Source organism: Sparus aurata, chromosome 3, assembly GCF_900880675.1.
Source record: "Sparus aurata chromosome 3, fSpaAur1.1, whole genome shotgun sequence".
Lineage (NCBI taxonomy): Eukaryota > Metazoa > Chordata > Actinopteri > Spariformes > Sparidae > Sparus > Sparus aurata.
The window spans coordinates 28,308,702-28,326,394 of record NC_044189.1 but is presented as its reverse complement, the minus strand read 5'-3'; the positions used below and the strand labels follow the sequence as shown (position 1 = coordinate 28,326,394).

The window sequence follows — 17,693 nt, the reverse complement described above, 5'->3', positions numbered from 1 at the left end:
ATTTGATAGTTATTATAGGGAAAATCTGAGTTTCCTAATGAAAAAATTTTAACTGGGACCCAAGCATATATTAAGTCATGTTTGTTCATTATTGGAAACATACTGCACACTCAGCTGATGTGGTTTGATGTGTGTTTGTAGCTTCACTGAGGGCTGGGTGATATGGCCTTAAAGTAATTGGCTCAATAAGAGAAATACTCAGAAATACTTGGGACTGGGTGACAAAATTAAATGATAAAAACAATATATCTGGCAAAATACCTTTATATTGATACTATAACAATATTGCAGGGGTGACTATAAAGTCACGGTGGGTGTTATAAAGTCTTATTTCATGATAACAATATACTAGATTTATTTCCCCAGGTCTAGCCCAACAGATACTGATACTTGGGTGTCTAAAATATTTTGATATCGCTAGAATGACCGATCATCATATGGTATATCATATATGCTTCAGACCAAAAGCGACTCGCCGCGCGTTCGGTCTGAACGCAACATTAGATTGTCTACCTTGTGACATAGATACACAGTGAGCAGGCCATTTTACAATGGAGAAAGAAATTGCAATATTATAAATGAAATAATTCTAAATAGTACTATAAATTCATTTTAGGCATGAAAAAGTCCATTATATGTTAAAACATATAGGAAACCATTGCCAAGGTCTTTAAAAAGCTGTACCCATCTGAGATTTCTTGTCTCCAAACAAGAGACAATGAAAGATATCAATTCACCGAGCCAAGCATCCTGGCCCTGCCTGCTGCCTGAGGCTGACCTCTATTCTGCTCGTCATCAGTCTAACACTCACAGTGCGACAGACACGGAGGCGCAGCCACAGTCACTGCACACAAACAGCTTCACCACGGTCTATACATTATAAATCAACACATACAACAAATGAACTGGCAATGATTCAATTCAACATTGGCACATTTTTCTGGTCATGTGTGGCATCAGTAAGGGAGACGCTTAATTACAAACAGACAAGTTGTCACTGTGAGTGTTTTTCAGTGTCGAAGCAATAGCTTTGCGCTCATTTCACTCTCTACTATGCACTCTCGTTCTTTACCCTCATACTTCATGTGAAAATAGGAACAGCACTAGATTGCTTGCAATAATCTGGAGATGGCTTCTCTCACCAGACAGTCTCACCACATCAGATCCAACCTCTGTATGTCCATCTACAAAGCGCTGTCTTTGTCTTACAACTGCATCCAGCCCTCTCCTACAATCGTAGTATTAGTCAGTCAGTAAGACTGTGGGGGTTTAGGTCGACGAGGAACTGCGGAAGAAATGATGTTTACACAGCCGGCGCAGACACGAGAAGTTTTAGATGAATAAATAATGCCTGGGATTAAGTCCCTCGCTATTTTTAGTCCCTCTCATACCCTGTGATTATTCCCTGTCCTTCTCCCCACTTTTTTCACTGTTATCCTAAAGCTTAACACGCTCTAGCTGCCATGGAAACTGCACCATTGTTATAAAGTCCGCTGTATAGTGGAGGAGGGGAGCCAGGAAGAAGCAGACTATCTTTATACGGCATTGGCTTTGTTATTTTTCTGCTCGTGGAGATGTCCTTTGTTATGATGATGTCAGATTTGATGTTCATATATGTTTGTGTGTGTGTGTGGGGGGGGGGACTGGGATTGTTGCTGCAGGCATAGGCATGAAAATAACACAGTAATATAATACAAACTAGGATCAGTGTTTAGCACCGATTAAATAGAATAATATTGCAGCATATGATGTAAAAATATGATGAGATGCAGTGACAAAAAAATCACGTTACATGCAAGTTCAGCTACTGAGAAAAATGATGTTCACATTAACAGATGCACAGGAGGTCATACATAAGCACAAAAGCTGGGAGGCGAGGCACGACTCTGATATCAGCAGTTGATTTTGCAAAGAAGCCGTTTTTTTTATTCTATTTCTATTTTTTTTCCTGAGCAGCAGTGGCAGTGGAGAGAGACAAGAGAGGCAGAGCGAGTGGAGACTGATCTAATGAGACAGCGTGATCACAGCCTCCCTTCAGATCTCGCAAACATCCCGGGCACGTCTTCCCGTCTTTTCTGCTGATCTGCGTGGCCCTTTTTTCTCACTATGGCTGCTTGCTTTCATGTTTCAGAAGCCAGGACTCGCAGACAAGAAAAATGCATCAGCAGAGGCTTTTACTTTGTAGATCATTTGCTCTGGGGGGAGGGGAGGGATCTTTTTAGAGAGCAATCGTCAAGGTCTTGTGCTACAGGTCTGTGCATGTGCTGTATAACTGAGATTATTCTCTCGGTGGGTGAATTGTCTCCACATGAAAGATTTTCCAAGGTTGTCTATTAGAAATCGACCAGTCACTGTCATCTAGTTCTCAAATAATCAGAAACATTCATATATTTTTCCGTCATTCTTATTATCAATATTATTACTTTAATGCTCTGTGGTTGTATAAATGTTGTCTCAGAGGCTTTTCAATCTGAATATGGATGAAACTCTGAAGGAATCTCTCAACTCACTGTTTGCTTAACACCTTTCCCGTCAGCGACCAGTCCAAACCTAGCTTAGCAACCATAAACTAGCTACAACAGATCTTTCAAGTTTTTGATTGGTCCACATACAAAAAAGAAAAGAGCTTGTGGGGTTTTTGTTTCTAATCTTAACAAAAACAAAAACACAAGATAAATTTGTCTAGAAAGCGCTTGGTCTCATTTAAGGTTCAAACGTTAGTATTCCACGCTTAGGCTACTTAAAGCGAAATTCTCACCAAAAAGCACAGACCTGACAGGCAGGAGAGTAATGGTGAACCGCTCCTCAAGCGTGCCTGTCAGGTCGCACTCGGGGAACAACACTTTTTGCCTGCCATGACGGCAACGCGCAGGAGCTGCAGCAGCTAACGTGAGTAGTTCAAAAACCTTCTTTTTCATAAACTCTGTGTACACAAACAATGTTCTCATTGCTCTTGTTCATGAGTAGAGACCCTAGTGATGCTACGAGCAAAGTTTCATGTTGTGTCGAGCCTTTTTAGTGTTCTAAAAATAGCGATTTTGATGCTAGCGTGTCGTGCCCCTAGCTCTCCCGTTCAAAATTAACGTGCCCAAAACCGAAACTACGGTAAATCTTAAAAGTGCCTCTTTCGTCGCAATTATGCTTTTACACGAAGGTTTGACTCATATTCAATCCCAAATAAAGCCTCGGTTGCTTTTTTGCGAGGGTTTCGCTTTAAGGAGGCTAGTTACCTTGTTTTACCAAAGCAAAGTAGCATATCATTTGCTAACTAGGTTAATTTCTTTTTTTTCGGGGTTTGTTTATGGCTACGTTAGAAAAGCTCACTTCAGAGCTGGAACCTCCTCCTCACGAGAGCTTACGCTGCCACATTTAAGCTAATGTTAGCGGCTTTGTCCCACTCTCACAAACTTGTTACCTGTGTTAGCATTATGTATGAGAAACTTATCAATTACTGCTCATTCTTAGTTCCTTTTCTCTTGTGTTTGAAAAATTCAAAAATAAAGGGTGTTTTTGGAAGTTGTTTTTTATACATTACGTATAATGTGTATATTTAAGACCCTTTAACATGGTTCTTGCGGTAGATCAATTCAGCTTGATCAAAATTAGCTTTAACTTACAGTCAACTACATACTTATAAATTATTTTGTGGAACCCCTGTGAACCTTTGTGAACATTTTCACTCCAGGTGCCACAGCATACAGTGCGCTGTGCTAGATTGGAAAGTCTGACAGGCATACCAGGCTTAGCTAAGGGTCAGTTATCTTCAAAGCCACACTATCAGAAACTACCCAAAATGAACAAAGAGAACTCAATGATGTCATTGAGCTTAATAGTCAACCGGCACATAGGTCCAAAGAGCACCTTTACAGCTATTCAAATAGCACCCACATAAAGGCAAACCACCCTCTCAGTAATTAACTGTGTTTAATGTGCAATAATAACAACAAGCCATTAAACAAAATGAGGCCAACCAAGTATCCTCCACATTGTCAAATATGAGACAGGCTGGGCCGCTTTTCATCAGGGTCAATCACAACAACAGAACACCCAGCTATTTACAGCAATTAGCACACTTGACAGAGAGCAGTAAAGAATGGCTGGCAATCACCGCTGGCAAGAGGCCCCAGGAATGATACGAAGAACAGAACATGTCGAGCATGAAGTCTGTTTTGGGGGATGTACGACTTTTACACTTCAATGTTCTTGTTCAACTCTGATTAAACCGTTCATACAGAAATGAGCCTCCAATTTGCTCCGTTAGAAAGGTCGTTTGAGAAAAACCATGCTGTACTAACCCTACATGATGTCCTACTTTTGCCTGGTTGTGGCTGCACACATGACACCAGTACTGCAATTGATGGAGCTCTGCTAATTAGACTGAGTGAAAGTAAGACTAGACTGGTGGCCTCTGAATCCAGTCTTTACCGGTTTTGTTCAATCGGAGTTAACTTAACAGGTTATTTCTGAGTGCCTATTTACATATCGAAGTCAGTTTACCTGGCACTTGGACTAGGCTGTGAAAGAGTTCTATTATGTCTTATTAAGCTTTGTTTTACTCTTGCAACCACAGTCTGGGGTTGGAAAAGCACGGCTGTGTACCAGACAGGGAGGGGTCTACGCTCAATGACACTGTTGAGATGCATTATGGGAGGTGTAGAATGTAGTTTTATTAGAGCGTGACCCACACCAGGAAATAAAAGTCACCATATCTGTGTCTTTTATGCCTTAGCTTTTGACTGTTCCTTTTTCATCCGCCTCTTGCGAGTGCAATACTCAATCACTGGAGCACTCTTTCATACAAGAGTGATGCAAACTATCAATGATTTAAACCGCAACTTAAAGTTGCAAAAGAAGATAAAGTGGTGACATGAGACACAGCTGGAAAACTACTACTACGAGTACAAGTATTAGACACTGGCTGCACGATTCTCTATTTCCTCGATCTGATTTGAATTTCAACTTTAAGGCTACTAAACTGTACAGTTTCAGCGCAGGTTTTACAGGGGTATTTTACAACAACAGCTTGACTTTATCCTCTTGGCTTTCTTAGGTTAAGGGTTAGTTCTAACCAAAAATGACGATTCTAGAGCTCAACAAAAAATATGGCACATGGATTTATCAACAAACAGCGAACAACAGAAATTCCGTTGGATACAAACTTTGGTTTCTCAAATCTGTCCCGAGTAATCCCTCTTCTCAGACATATTAAAAAAAAAAGGATCTCTGAAGGAAAAAAATAAAGCCAACATTTCCGACCATGCCAGAGTTACCCCTGGCACAAGTCAGTTGATTGTCTTCGTGAATAAGCATAGAAAGTGCAGCTGCAGGCTACTGTTAAGGTAGCTGTGTCCTCTTTCAAGTGTTTTTTTTGTGTGTGTGTTTTTTTTCTTTGAATGCACATAGGTGGGTGGGGGTGGGATGGATCCTGCTTTTGATTTTGTTAATCAAAATAGAAAGCTCATCTTAATCAATTTTCACCCCATTACACAGTATGTTACATGCGGACTCACAATATTGATTCTAATTGCACTCTCACACAGGCACAACAGTCTGTAATATCAAAAGTTATCATTAGTTTTTAGGTGTCATAGCAAAACAAAAATGACTTTCCTGGAAAAATGCGCAACACTTGTTTTGATGGTAAAAAAAAAAAAGAAAGAATGAAAATATTGAAATCTTGAAAATATCAAAGAGCCTCGAGCAAAAGTTTCAAACTAGGGCAGAAAGCGTGGGTGGCTGTTTAAAAAGTTATTGATGATGGTGCCAAGATGATAACTAACTTTACTATACTTCAAAAAATATGAACATGTTTCTCTACAAAAGCTTTTTTTCATTGAAGAAAAGAAGCCAGAAGCCAAACGCCAGCGGTCGCACAAGAACTTAGGACTGCCTAAAACATTCTTATTTTTTAAAACCAGTACGATAATGTCCCTCAGACTGGAAATAACTGCTAACTAAATTAGCAGTTGATCTGACTATTAATCCCTACGTAAAAAATAGTGAATAATGGCCATCAATATTTCCCAGAACTATCTTTAAAGAGTTAATTTTGTCCGACCAACAGTCCAAACATAAAGATATTGAATTTACCACAACATAAAACAGATATATTGAGTAGAGTAGTTGCAAGCACAAATGTTTGGCATTTTCTTTTTTCCAGAATGGTGGCAAATCATTTCCTGCCTTTTCTCAGCACATAGTCTGTCTGGAACGCCTAGTGTTATCTTACAGAATCCATAGATCAGCCGCACCCCTGTATCAGCAGCAAGGCTGAGAGAATAAATCTACTGTATGTGTCACACATGTCCGATACATGTGTGACACCGGGAGGACAGTGTGGGATGCTGTCACATCAATATTTCAGCGCAAAGCTTGTTGTTTGAAAGAGTGTAGCCGAGGCCGTCCTCCACCCGGGGCTCTCTCAGAACCAGACCGTCGTGTTAACAGCGATGCCGCCTGGGTGGCTGCGGTTGCACGTGCTGCTCCTGCACGCTGGCTACTGCCCATGGGCCTCTGGCACTCCCCGACAACAACCCTGGCAAATGGGGCATCAGTTGATACACACGCACGCGCGCACACACACACACACACACACACACACAAAACTGCTACACACACACTGCCACCCTGCATCAGCACAAGTGTCAAGCTGTTGTGTTTGTGATTAAAGCTGCACTCAGCAGTGGGGATAAAAGAGGAGCAGCAGCAGAGGAGGATTTCATCTCCAGCCGTAGAATTTCCCCTCGCACTCAATCTATCCACCCTGCCATTTTCCCACATTTTAACAACGTTAGCAGAGAACTCACGTTCATATCCAAAGCATTTCCCCTCAGCTCCTCCTGGAAGATCCCAAGGTTATTTCCAGGCCAGACAGGACGTGGAGTTCTAAATGCCTGTTCCGGACAACATCAGATCTCCTGACTCAGACTTTGGGCTGCGACTAACAACTACGTTCACTCTAGATTAATCTGTCATGTCATTCTTTTTCAATCTACCAGTGCATTCATTTTTGGGTTGAAACACCATAAAAAGCTCCAAAAATGTCTGTCACAAACACCTAAGATGATGATGTCAGATTGCTTGTTGCGTCTGACCAACAGACCTTAGACACAATGGTATTATGTTCATCATGACATGATGACGATGCAGTGCAGGAGATCCTTTTAATAAAAGGCCTCCTTGGTGAATTTCCTTAAGATAATCATGTGCCATCCAGCTCGCTAAAGTACCAGCCTGTCGTCAACAGAAAAACAAAAATGAGAGCAGCTTCTTATAACCACATATTAACATGTCTTGTTAGATGGCGACTTTTAGTGGCTGTAGTAGTTATTACAGCGGCAAAGGAAGAAGTCAGGAGGAGTAGTATAAAGAGTGAAAAGTCCACATAGGGAGGAGACTGGTTATGGATGGTCGGGCTAAACAACGAAGGACTGTCATTCAGAAGACCACTGTTCATGTCTAGCTTGAAAACAGAAGTCAGTGATGAGTTCAACTTACTAACAGAGTGAAGTTACGTCAAGTACATAACATTATTTATAAAAGAAGGTGACGTAGGTAAACAGCAGTTTAAGTATGAGGATGTGTTGAACGTACAGTCCTACAATGATTTCCTCATTCATCTTGAATTGCCTTAAGGTGGAGTGTGCCCAGGAGGCCTACACCGAACCTTTTCCACGGCAGACATTTTGAACTTGCGAGAGCAGGAAAACTACAGGTGGAATCTACAAAGTTAATGATGGCTTCATTCCAGGTGATCTAATTCCAGAGGGCTCCGGTATTGTTGACATAAGGGACACGTTGTAGAATGGAGCCCGCCGTTAACATTTTTGGTCACACCAGCGCTTTCTCCTGCTCCATTAAAATGTCTGCCGTGAATTGTGTCTATATGATGTGTAGAAATGCTACAGAGTCCAAAGTAAAGGACAACAGGGAGAAGACCCATCATTCATTTATCCTCCGTGTATGAACGTTTATTAAGATCTGTCTGATTTTTCACTAACGGTCGCTGTGGCTCAGGGGTAGAGCAAGTGTCTTGTTATCAGAAGGTCACTGGTTCAGTTCCCCTGGTCTGCATGTTGAAGTGTCCTTAGGCAAGATACTGAACCCCGAACTGCTCCTGATGTGCTGGTCGGCACCTTGCATGGTAGCCACCACCATCAGTGTATGATTGTATGTATGAATGTAAGTTGCTTTGGGCAGAAGCATCTGTAAATTGCCCTGAATGTATACCAAAAAAAGATGTCTCCTATCTGTGATGCAATTGAAAATGATTCCAGTGTGTTTTAGTTCCACTTTTAGAGTTTGATGCATATTTTCATGATTATTGGAATAATATCAAGAATCTCAGATATTTTGTCAAAGATAATCCTGACCTTTCACTCCCATGCCTAGCCTGGATAGAACTACAGCTAATCCGACTTGAACGAAGATTATTTTGATTTCTAACTGGTAGGGGTGGTGAAAAAAATCGATTATTGATTAATCGCGATTATAATATTGACGATTATGATTCGATTATTGAATTTCCAAAAATCGATTTAAAAAAAAAAAAAAAATGTTTTGTTTTTTTTTTGGAAATAGTAATACAAACTGGAGTCCTCCTGTTACTGGCTTCCGCTACATGGTCCACAGTCTGGAGCCAATATATGTTATTCCATCCCGGAGCTTTTTCACACTTAAATCGATTCCAAATCTTTACAAGGAGACAAACCTTTCCGTGCAAGTGTCCCTCAACTCTGCTCACAGGGTAGCATTAACCTGCGATGCCTGGACATCCAGAGCTACAGTCTCATATGTGACCGTTACAGTTCATTATGTCAGCAGTTAATGGAAGCTAATATCCTGCGTACTTCAGATGAAAGCTATGGATGATAGCCACACAAACACAAATATGTGTAAGTTTCTCAAAGCAATGGCAGACGAGTGGGGAATAGAGAAACACGCCCTGGTTCTCATCACCAACAATGCTTCTAACATGAGTCCGGCTGCTGAGCTTGGCAGCTTTCTTTTAACAGTGAAACACTACATTTAAAACAAATTTAAAAATAATAATTTTGATATTACAGTTACACTATACAATATTGAAGGTGCTGTGAGGTGTTACTCAAAAGAGAAGTAAAATAATTCAGCAGCTGACTGATGTTAAATGGAAGATCAATAATCGTTAATAATTGAAAATCTAATCAATAATCGTTAATAATCGAAAATCGATTTGTAATCGAATCGAGACTTCAATAATCGGAATCGAATCGAATCGGGAAATTGGGCCGATTAACCACCCCTACTAACTGGTGATACTAAAGAAAATTCCAAACAGTTCCCTCCTGCTGTCACTGAAAGATGCAAATGTGCAAAGCTGCCAAGCGCAGCTTAAGGAAGGCCTCCTTAGTGGAAAGGCTTGCTTGATGTTGGCATTGAAATCCAATGCAAACAGCGATAGCACCTTTCGCCCGCTTCCAGCCTCCCCACTTATCAGTCAACAGCGTGCGCTCTACAAATGGTTGATGTCTGACAGACCGCTCTGAGATGCCGAGCCTGTTTCTAGGGCAGACGGGATTCCACGCAGTAATTACAGGGGAAAGCAGAGCGGCTGATTCCATTGTGTGGTCTGATACACTGAAAAGGTCACTGATCTGTAGATTGAATGGATGCCATGCGAATTATAATACACCCTTTGTCTCCACCGAGGAACCATCCCGTCTCACCTACTGTTCTTTTCCCATCCAATCAGTATGGAGAGGCTGGCAGCAGGAGACATGACATTGACGAGCAACAGTCCTTTCCCATAGAGCCGGGCAGAGGCATGCTGGGGGAAGTCTATTGAGTTATGCTGCCAGGCCCCTGCCTTTCGTCAAGCTGCGCTGCTGGGAAATTGGGCACGGAGAGGGTTGAGGTCAGAACAGTCTAACATAGCTTCTTAGGAAACAGGTCCCCCCTGTTCCCATTATCATCCTCCATCCTCTACATCTCAGCAAAACATGTCCTATGAGTTCTCCAGACCCAGGTGGGAACGTTGTGGCACGTTTTAATGGCAGAAAGATAAAAGTAGCAGCGGCCAAATGGCAGACAGCCATAGGTCACGGTAAAGGGCAATGGGCTTTATAGATGCACCAGCTCCAACTAAACTCGTATAGGTCACTGGTCAATACAGAGGAATAATGAATGACTAGAATTTATCCGGGGAAATTACTGTTTCTATCTTCAAAGTGGCCATGCCCGCAATCAATGGGAATTGAATTTGGTGCCCGGGTGGTAAAATTGTAAGTGACAGGCGGCACTCTGCTGTCATTCATCTTGCCGCAAAGAGACAGATTTCACAAGTGAAGAACAATTTTCTTCCCTTCAATAGCATTTTTATGTCAGCCATAAAAACAGATATAAAAACAGTTAAACAACATTTCCTTGACAAGTCTGTAGCAGGGAGGCATAGGGCTGGGTAGCACTTGAAATGTTTTGGCACGACATAACAGATGACTTTGTGGTCCGATTATAAACTGCTGTGATATATGTTTTTATGTATTTGTATCTTTTAACTGGACAAAAGAAGCTAAACTTTTGTCTGAACGTGAGCTGCTGTACAAAAACTTCAGTGAAAGAAAAGTAGCATAGTGGTAAAATTATAGTCTGATAATCCAACTAAATTTCACTAGAATGAGACATGCTTTATGGCAGTTTTTTGCTAGGGGCAGTTGGTGAAACTTTGATTGAAGAAATATGCCTATTTCTGTAAAGACGCCTTTCAGCGATTTTCATCTAGTCAGTTCAACAATATTTACATTTATTGTTCTCACTTGCATTGTTCCATCTGGGCTGGTTGAAAATTGAAAATTGATCATCAATCATCATAATCAGAAGTCAGCCACTGCATTCACTTTTAATACTTGGCAGCATGGACACATTTCAGCCAGTACCAAAATACCACTGAAACTAAATAACAAGGTGTGACTGTGCATATTCTAAATATTTCAGTCCATAAAATGTCAAAGAAGAGTGGAAAATACCAATCACAATCACCAAACACTAATGGTGACGTCTCCATATTGCTCAATTGGTCAATGCGTGTTAAGCGTGAGGCAAAGATGTGTCTGAAAGCGTTCATGTTATTTTACTTGAATTTTCTTCCTCCATACAGAGAACGGCTGGCCTCATCTTCCAGATCAAGCCTCCATAAAGAGCGCCAGGCCTTGAAGCCAGTTTTTGTCATGGCCAAGGCCGTGTCATTGCACTGTAAGGTGAAATTTGAATGACAAATAAAGTCATGTGATGCACTTTCCCAAAAGCTAACATTGTGAAAGATGCGTCTGTAAAAACAGTAATAAAAGCCTCACAAGCCCCGTGATACGACTCGCTTTACTGTCAGAATTTGGGCAATTCTGTGCAATACATTTTGGAGGCTCTAGAAGAGCCGCCCAACAACATTGTATCCCCATCCAAGTGAGCTCAGTGCTAAACAGCGAGTTAGCCGACTCGGCTAAAAGTCAAGAGTGCACATTCTCTATGGCACCCCTGCTGGACAGCCATCGCCACAGTTAAAGTCTGATTCTGTGGGATACACTGAAATGAATGCTAATCATGCAAAGTTTTGTTTGCGCTCAGTGTGAACACACCTGTACAGTGCAGGACACAGGTATTCAAGTTATAAGGATAAAAAGCAGAGGCAGGCAGCAATTGAGTGGTAAATGTCTTTGATTGATAAAATGACTTGCATGATTAATCCGATATCAAAATTGTTGTTGATTATTTTTCAGTCATGTCAATTACATGTCACTGCAGTAGAGTGCCAGCATCAAAGTTGTCATTTTTGGAGCTTTCTGAGATGCAAATGGATGTCGGCTGTTGTCTCTGGCCGCTTCAGCCCAAAAACAAATGTATCAAACAAACGTATAAACTGGTTAAACTCGACTCGAATACACAGCTCATGTGTGTGTGTTTACATGTTGGCTCTCCAATGAAGGAAAGTGTGCTACAGCAATAAAGATAAGCTGCTCGGCAGCGTTGAGGTCTCTGGAGATTAAACAGATTTTTATAGGTAAAGCGGTTACCTGTTAACTGATTACAGCGTCAGCCTTTGTTCCCTATAAAAGATAACGACCAGGCTGTTCAAGAGGTTACTGATAAAGGACTGAGCAGCCCAGTCACGTCTGGCACCTTCGGGACTCCACAATCAGAATAGGTGGGTTGGGGCACGCGGTGTGACGTCATCATCTGTCTGCGCTCATGGCATAACTCGCTGTGACATGAACCCTGATTTCCAAGAAAGAGCAGGATGCGGAAAGAGAACAGATGATAGGAAGTCAGATGAATCAGCCAGGGGTGACAGAACAGCGGAGCGGCCTGTCTGCGCCAACAGCGTGAGCAAAGAGCCTTCACTTCCAATAACAAAGTATTAACTAAGGATTTTGAAATATTATCAGAAAAAATGACTTTACCCCATAACCAGCCATCAAAACAAAAACACAGGCACATTTGAGTCTATTTGGCTAATTTTCTGAATTAAAAGTATAACACCGGTCAACTTAAAGCTGCCACACTTGTTACTTTTTTCTTAAAAATAGATCAAGCTGTTATGTGCAAGGTTGAATGTGATGCTCATACATACAAATCCACAGAGAAATGAGTGCCCAACTCTCCAGCTAGGCTATGTGTAGCTTTAAGCCTCTTTTAGCTTTTGTTTTGTTGTGCCACAGTGTTGCTGTTTTAGTTTAGTCCTGCTGCTCATTGGCCTCATTATCCAGCTGTCCGCCCACTGTATGCTGTACATATGTAACTGGGATTGTCACAAGAACAGATACTTCGATACCAATTCGATGCCGACTCGAAAAAAATAATTCGATACTTGCTTTTTTCTGGTACCTTCAGAACCGAATATACAACTTTTCACTCGGCAAGCCGTGTCAATTCTTGCCGGAACTGACGGGAGCAGTATACACGTGTGAGCAGCACAGAGCAGTCAGTGGCGCTGAAGAAGAAAACCTGCCGTCTAAGAAAAAAATGGCTTCAGCAAGTGAGAGTGAAAGCACAACACGTCGGCTCGTCGACAAAACAGGTATTAAGAGTTGCGTGTGGAAATATTTTGCATTCGAAGCGGATAAACACAGAGCAATTCTAAACTCAAACAAGCCGACATGCAAACAGTGCCTAAGAAGTTTTCAAACGAAAGGAGGAAGCAGGTCAAACCTGGCCAAACACCTCAAAGACAGGCACCCCGACTTGTTTAGAGGGTTCAATTCGTGGTATCAAATTAGTATCGAGAATCGTGGAAATTCACAGGTATTGGTATCGACTACTGAAATTCTGGTATCGTGACAACCCTATATGTAACACCAAACAGACAAAGGGGTTAGCATTTAGCTAATATTTAGCATTTTGACAATAAACAGGCATAACTACACAGCGTATAGCATGTCAATGTCCGAATGTTACAGCTTATTCTGCATCCCCCAAGTAACAAAAGAAATAACTTTAAACTATGACATGGAACTTTGAATTTGTTCCAAAACTGTCTCTATTTAAAGCCAATGTCATTATATGACCTATGCAAGTCGACAATTTTTCTGTACGGTTCCTTGGTTACTGTAGTTATTCTTAATGTGTGTCAGCGGGTAGGATTTTGACATTATCAGGTTTGGATGAGTCTTGTGATGAAACGGCTTTGAATGGTGGAGTGCTGAGGATGAATTGAGGAGTCTCACAGCCTGCGGTAAGAAGCTGCTCTGTTGTCTGGTGGTAAGGCACTCAAACGCCATCATTATATTACAATTACCAACTTGCATAGCTACAAACAGGTACCTCAACCTGTTGCCACACATCTGCTATAGCTGTGTTTAAAGAAAGAAATACAGTTTTCAGACTAAGCCACAGATCAAGATCCCACAGGAGGCAGTGGTGCTCATACCATTTCTGTCCACAGGGGCCGCCAGAGTCAACAAAAATGAGGGTTCCTTCTAGCTCCTTTAAGTAGCTTTAAAGTAATACATGATCCATTGTTATACATTAAATGTTAAAATAGCACTTGATACCTCTAGGTGTATAGAACAGTGTAATTTAACCTATAGCCAACTTATAATTTGACTTTTCTGACCATTTTCAGTAGGAGTTGCAGAGAAAGTGCTGTGTTTTATGATCATGATTTTGCTTTTTGTTTGTTTTTGTTTTTTCTGAAAGAACTCGGGAGTTAGCATGAGCAGGGAGAGGCACGAGGCAGAACCACAAAGCAAAGATACACATTTCAGCACAGAAACACAGCAAAAAATCAAAGGCAGGATAAGTCCTGGTACTGCCCACGCTGTTTGATTGACAGGTGATCACTGCGTCACACAGCAGAAACACCACAGCAGCCAGCCACTGAACCAAAGCCAAGAAATGAGACTGAAATCAGAAAATGACCTCCTCGATATGTAATTAACATAGGGTGAAATCACAGAATTAAAGCAAGTGCCTCGGAGCTAAAATAAAAACTAAAAACGGGGAGGAGCTGCTGCCATCCTGCAGACCCCGGCTTCATTTTCCTAACTTGACATTGAGCATCCACTGAGGAGCACATTCAAGACTTAAAAAAACTACATACACAAAGACAGGCGCCCTAACAAGGCTTTCAATTCTGTGCTTTTTCTGATACATTTCCTGCTCCACATTTAGCAAGGCATAAAGACTGAGGCTTGTTCAAGGCCTCTGCACACACGTGGAGCTGGCACTCGTCTGAAAGGAGATGGATGCTCTCCGAAGGGTAGGAACATGAAGGGCTAAAACACACACACACACACACACACACACCTACACACACACACACACACACACACACACACTAGCATACGTACATATAGTTTACCACTTTTTCACTAAAGAGACAGTTCACTTAAGGGTTTAGCAGATTTAAGTGTTTGCCAATACATTTGTCTATCCTGTATCAGCCAGTTAGGTTTATGAAATATCATTTTCATTGTGGGTTTTGGTCTCGTGATACTTTAATTGGTAGATTATGTCTACTTTTAGTAGGGCCGGGCAATGACCTTAAATATTGTTATATTTTCAGGCTACACTGTGGTACGCCCTATACAGCTCGATTATTTCTAAACGCCTAAACAATACACGTCATAAATGCTAGGACTGGGGTGCAAAATCAAATATCGTGATATTTCAGACCAAATACCTCGATATCTATATTTTGACAATACTTTGTGATGACGACTGGTACTTTGACTAAATATTAGTGCAGTGCCTGTTCAAGACATGCTGTTCAGCACAGTTAGTCTGCTTACATGAGTTTTATAGGTCCAGACTTAATTCTCCTGTACTGCTCACAGACAGGGGTGCCATGATAATAATATAATACTACTAATTACATCCACCAAATTCAACGCAGCACTTCCGTGGGTCATCAGCAACAACCCTGCCAAGTGTGAAGTAGATCGAATGAACCCTTCTTGAGATATCTGAGTTACATACAGACACATTTTTAGATTAAAGGGTCTCTATGTAATAAACATGGAGCAATAAACACGTTTTAGGGCTAAGTATGAGCAGATTGTGACATGCTGTGAATAATAAGACCGTCCCCAGCCTGTGGATGATTTGTTTAAGTTGTTGGAAGCTGCTTGACCGTGGAGCTTTTTTGTGAAGGACACAGGGTTGGATTTCCCCCCCAAACAGTTCCAAAAGTGGTGTCCTCCGTGTATGTTCTCCAGTGCCTCACCTTAGTGCCCTTCTCCACTCCGCCAACAAAGACCAACCCCTGCTAACGTTAGTTTAGAAATGGATTCCGCTAACATGGAGTAACGCCTGGCTTGCAGCACAATGCAGGGGCAGCTGTAGCTCAGGAGGAAGAGCAGGTTTTTCTAGCAATCGGAAGGTCGCTGGTTTGAATCCTGGCTACCCCTGGCCGCATGCCGAAGTATCCTCGAGCAAGATACTAAACCCCAAAGTGCTCCTGATGAGCAGTTGGCACCTTGCATTGCATAGCCTCTGCCGTCAGTGTATGAATGTGTGAATCTAACAGGTGTCGTAAAGCTCTGAGCGGTCAGTAGACCAGCTGGAAAAGTGCTATAGAAATGCTCCTTTAACACAATGAGATTTTTTAAATTATAATTTTGCTAAATAATCATCATCTGTATATAATAATACATACGGATGTAATGAAATATAACGTAAAAGCAAGTATTAGAACGGTCTTGTAAGTTCAGAAAATGGCAACGCTTATCATATCAAGTCATATCACGTTGTTATGATATCCGAAATCTAAGACGATATATAGTATCATCGATAATGATAAAATATTGATAAATTGCCCAATCCTAATTCTTTTAAATGATCTAATAATCTTACATTTAAAACACTGAATACTGGCAGAAAACACCATCTGTAGTTAGATTTGTCGCTGACTGAACCAGCTAGACCACTTTTTTTACTGTATGTGTCGTATTCATCCGTTCTGAGTGACACAATAACCAAAAATGTGCTTTTCACACCTCATCACAGATTTTTCTCGGCACGTTTAAGATTTTGGCTTCAGACTGATTGATTTCTGAGCAGGTTCAACCCGATCATGGCTTCATCTGAAGGTCACGGTTCACGCATCTTTCAGCAAAGCGGAGCAGATAATCCAGCTGCCATAGAGCTCTCTGCTGGGAGCCGGTGGCATTTTGATTTGAACAGCTGACACACACACAATGCTGCGGGTCCATATGGAGGTGACAGGTAAGACTGCAGCAGCCTACTGTCGGCCTGGTTCTAACATAACTCTAGGGCACTGTGGCTGCAGCTGATGCCTAATATAACCGGTGCTGTCAGCTTAAGTTGGTCACATGATGACTTGTTGTTTCAGCTCCTGTTGTTTTGATTTATTCTTTTCTTTTCTTAAACGCAGATAAAGGCTCCAGCAACATGCCTCGCTGATTCTTCCCTGTCTCTATCTGCTGCCTCTTCTTCAGCAGTTCCCCCCCCCCCTGGCTGTTTGAGTTTTACGTGCGGCGGCAGGAGCCTGCCTGGTGTCCTACCTGTGGAGCAGAACAGGTGACAGTGGATGCGCGCAACGACGGAGACTCACCAACTGATTTCAGTGCGCTTCGTCGAGAAGAAAAAAACAAAAAACAAAACAAACACACACACACACACAAATAAAGCCCAAGGAGTCCGAAGTTGGAACTAGCCGCCAGCCACCATCTTCCTCAGCGACGAAGAGAAGAAAGTGCGATGCGTCAGGGGGTCCGTCCGGTGCGACACGTTACACTGCTTCATTACAGCGGACACCGCCGGACCCGAGGCACACTGGACCACTCAGCGCCGATAGCACACGGACAGCCGAGCGCTTCACCGTGCGCTCATACCCAGCAGCAACAGGGAGGTGCGTCAGGCTGCACGCACGCAGCCCCGACCAAACAGCAAGCGGCGGGATTTGCGCCTTCAGAATAAAAGCAGAATAGGGTGACGGGGGAGAAAAAGAAGAGGACAAAAAGAATCCCATGGGGGGAAAAGTGGAACATCAGAAAAATGTGACGCTATCAGGATGTGCCCAGAATGCAACATGAGCAATAAATGAATGATATCACAACATAACACACAAATAACAAAGAATATAGGCTATTCTTAAAAATAAGTGACGAAATAACACGTTCCCAAGACTTACAGGCTATACAGAGCATATCGATCTCACAATAAATGTTGCTGGCTGACATTGTTGCAGGCCACATCCTGTCGGC

At 41.9% G+C, this 17,693-nt stretch overlaps 1 protein-coding gene across 2 annotated transcripts in view; it reads right to left on the bottom strand.

Annotated features, from left to right (window-relative positions):
• Nucleotides 1–17,356, bottom strand: part of pkib (protein kinase (cAMP-dependent, catalytic) inhibitor beta) — a 28,389-nt gene extending 11,033 nt beyond the window's left edge. Inside the window, exon 1 of one of the 2 annotated variants that reach the window (XM_030412751.1) lies at nucleotides 16,992–17,356. The gene's annotated coding sequence lies outside the window, so the exon portion shown is untranslated. The remainder of the gene's footprint in view (nucleotides 1–16,991) is intronic. The other variant, XM_030412750.1, reaches the window with a different exon arrangement.
• Nucleotides 17,357–17,693: the final 337 nt, after the last annotated feature.